The 3779-nt window shown below is 52.5% G+C and overlaps 1 long non-coding RNA gene across 1 annotated transcript; it reads left to right on the plus strand.

Moving 5' to 3' along the window:
- Window positions 1–235: 235 nt before the first annotated feature.
- LOC115944903 (uncharacterized) lies at window positions 236–1477 on the plus strand. The gene is made up of 3 exons (XR_004079402.2): window positions 236–308; window positions 653–757; window positions 1274–1477. It is a non-coding gene; the product is annotated as an uncharacterized LOC115944903 (long non-coding RNA).
- The last annotated feature ends 2302 nt before the right edge of the window (window positions 1478–3779 follow it).

The following is a 3779-nucleotide window of genomic DNA, read 5'->3' on the forward strand; positions in this document are numbered from 1 at the left end:
ATGTTTCCAAGCCTGGATCCAAACTACTGTTTCTCATTTGACTTCTCTTCTTTCCCTTGCATGCTACCTCTGCAAGTCACAGAGACAGTTGCCGTGTTGACAACTACATGCTCTGGGAGCTTGCTCTAGAATTACCCCACTTAAGCCCCATAGCAACCCTATGAAGTAGGTACTATTCTTGTCCCAAGTCCTGTGGTTGAGAAATCCAGGGCTTGGGGTAGTGTGCTAAGTTGCCCACGGTGTATGGGAAGGACCCGGTATTTTTCCTTTCTCCCTCAAATGTCTCTTCATGTGGTATCCTCCTCAGTGTATGCACAGTTATTTTGCATTCTTTAACACGTTGCTTCCTACTAAGCGTTCTCGGGCATAGAGACGGTTGTAGAAGCCATGGGTCTGAGAAGATTGCTCAGGAGAGGGTGTGCTGTGGAACGGGGCTGGGGAGGGACCATTGATGAGACCCTGGGGGAACACCAGAACTTAAGGGCCCCCGAGGGCTGTCACAGAAAGTGCAAGCTGTCCAGGTGATGGTCCGCAGTGGGGAAGCTACAAAGTGGATGAGTAAATGGACACCAAAGGTGTCTGTCCCCTGGATTGGACGATCCAGAGACCATCAGTGATCTTGGCAGGGGCCTTTTCTTTATTTCTTAACCAGATGATGAGGAAGCTGGAGCAGGCCAAGGAAGAACCTAACCCCAGTGGGTTGAAGAAAGGCCAGGAGGTAGCAGAGTGGGGTCTACCAGTGTAGACCTCTCTTCCGGTAAGAACGCAGGAGGCACATGCTAGACGGAAGGAGGGCTTTTGCGGTGTAGCTTTTACTTTGTTGGTGTTTTAAACTGGGAATGTCCTTAGCCTTGGTGAGGCTGAAGATGCCAGTGACAGAAGAGAGTGATGACAGGAGGCAGCAGTGGCCACGGGCTGAGGGGTCTGAGCTGCAGACAGTGGGGTGGGCGGACATCCGCCTCAGGGCCCGAGGAGTGAGCTGCGCTGGGCATTGCCTGGTGGCCTCTAATCCTTCGGATAAATAGGAGGTGGAGAGTGAGGGGGGTGAATAGTTGGGGGCACCAAGGGGCGTGGTGGGGCTTGTAACCAGCGGCTTGGGAGGTTGCCTGGAGACGCAGCTAAAGTAGGAGGTAACGTACGTGTGGGACAGTCCCCTAGCTGTCATGGCCCAGCAGCCCTATACCTGGACTTCTTTGCGGAAGCTGGTTATGTCTATGGTCAGTAAGTTCATCAAACTCATTCATCGTCTCCTTTCTTACTGCTCTGTCCCCAGGAGGTGACACTCTCCAAGTTTTAAGGACAGCTCACCGAGGCCGTCCAGTAAGCAGTGAGGGATTTCTTCCCACCATGTGAAGGTTCAAGAGGTTGGTGGTCCGCAGCCTGGGAAAGGGCTCTCGCCAGACACAGCATCAGCCAGCCCGTTGATCGTGGAGCTCCCAGCCTTCAGAACTGTCAGGATTAAATATTTGTTTTTGCAGTCGCCTTGTCTATGGTAATTTGCTCCAGCAGCCTGAGCAGAATGAGGAAGTGAGTCGTTTTGCCCAGAGCAGGGCAGGACTTCTAGCTCTGGGCCAGTGACTTTCCACCGTGTCACGGGATGTACCACAAGGTGCTGTGGTCTCCAAGGTCTCCCCTTACTTGATCCAACAGAAAATACGTCCTTGGAATTGGCCTCCCTGGGCTCAGCCTAGAAGGAGGAATTCATTGCAAGCACCAGCCCTTTTCCTCTGACACAGATTTACCTCTTTGATAATCTTTTTTTAAAGATTTTATTTATTTATTAGAGAGATAGCGAGAGAGAGCGCACGAGTGGGGGCATGGGCAGAGGGAGAGGAAGGGGGCAGACTCCCCGCTGAGCGTGGAACCCCATGTGGGGCTCGATCCCAGGACCCTGAGATCATGACGAGCTGAAGGCAGATGCTTAACCGACTGAGCCACCCAGGTGTCCCCCTCTTTGATAATTTAGACCTGACTTTCATGAAGAGGCAAATAGGTTTCCTCCCTGATCTATGGGTAGTGGCTACACAGGAGCCCTCTGGAAAGAGCCCTGTGATCAACTAGCCAGGTCTGCCAAGGTCAAGGCCATGGGAGGGTTAATCCTGTCTGCTAAATATTTGCCCAAGCTGGTAAGAGATGGGGTAGGTGGCAGACTGAAGGTTTAGCTTTGCAGAAAAGTTTGGGAAGGGAAGACATGAAAGATTCCATAAAAGTGTTTTCTGTCACCCTGCTGAGCAGTCTGGCACTGTATGGCTGCGACTGAGAATGTTTATGTCTCTCAGGGGTGTCAAGGCAGGGCTTGTCCAGGAAGACAAGGACAAATAGCAGCTCTGTTCATCCTACCGCCTGTTGAATCCAGGGCCCAGTGAGCAGGACAGTTACCAAGATTTCTGGGCAAGGCTTACTCTTGGCACCCAGGCCTGAGGAGATGGGGAGGCCAAGCGCCTGTCAAAATAGCCTGGCAGAGGGAATTCTGAGTTTGTCTCCCTGCCAGAGACAGGCACAGGACGTCCCCAGTGCAGCCCGGTCCTTTGCTCTGGCTACAAATGGATTCACATTCTGGGAGACCTTAAGCTTGCACGGTTGGGTCAGCTAGGGAGGGGCCTCCTTTTAAGAAAAGAATACAAAATTAGGTATTGACGCTTGGAGGAGGCCCAGAAGCTTAAGCTTCAGAAAGTGATATATGTGGAGCAGAAAATAAAATAGGACGAGGGGACAGGACACAAGGGAAAGGAGCATCTGCTCTAGACTGGAGTAGTCAGGGAAGGTGGACTTTTGAGCTGCAAACCAAATGACAAGGAGCCAGTCATGGGGAGATCAGGGTGAAGACATTATGAGCTGAAGGAACAACAAATGCAAAGGCCCTGAGGTCGAGACAGGCTTGGGATGCCACCAGCCCAAGAAGATTGGTGGGAGGTGGCGGGGGAGAAGAAGATCAGTGGGCCTGCAGTATAGTGAGTCAGGAGAGAGGGAGAGGTGGTGAGTCCAGGGGAATGGGCAGGGTTCACATTGGGCCTTGAAGACATGGTAAGGACACCATTATTCCAGGATCTGTGGGAAGTCATTGAGGCCTTTTAAGTGAAGCTGACTATGAAAAGAGCATTATGGTGGTAACTGGAATGGCCTGCACAAACTTCCAAAAAGAGAGTGGCAAGTGGAGGTGGGGGTGTGTCAGCAGAACCTGGTCCTTCTAGGTCTGATGGTCAGGACAGTCATCAGGACGAGAGGGCATTCCTCTCGTTTCCTACAGAGCTTCCCGGCGTTACTCAAGTTCACCGCACAGAGCCCTTTGGGAACAAAAGGGCCAATCCATATCTGCACTGCTAGACTTCATGGCTCTGGGCCGCTTTGGAAGTTCCAGGCCAAGCCCATGGATACAGACAGACTCAAGGTGCCCTTAGCAACCTTAGGGACCCCGGGAATGAGCACTCCTGTTTCCAGAATATCTAACAGGCGCACTTGGGGTGGAAAGGAAGGTGAGTGCCTTTCTGTGGTCTGCTCCCTCCTCAGGCTGTGAAGTTCTGGGCTTCCGGAAGACTGGTCCCCAGACTAATCTCCATGGGAACCTCTGAGGTGCCCCAACCTCTAGTGGGAAGCATGTGGTATGGGGCAGGGGTTGGGGAGAAGAAGGAGGAACTGTATTGCTGGAGGTGCCCAATGAGTAGGTCTGCCCTACTCATGAGAAGGGCGGAGGGAGACATGGATTAAGAGGGTCTTCAAGCCCAGGGAAAGGAGAGCAGATGGGGGCCTGTGGGGGATGAGTAGTGAGGAGGGATGGAACG

The sequence above is a fragment of the Leptonychotes weddellii genome, unplaced genomic scaffold (genome assembly GCF_054177405.1).
Source record: "Leptonychotes weddellii isolate Sample4059 unplaced genomic scaffold, ASM5417740v2 HiC_scaffold_11933, whole genome shotgun sequence".
Classification (NCBI taxonomy): domain Eukaryota; kingdom Metazoa; phylum Chordata; class Mammalia; order Carnivora; family Phocidae; genus Leptonychotes; species Leptonychotes weddellii.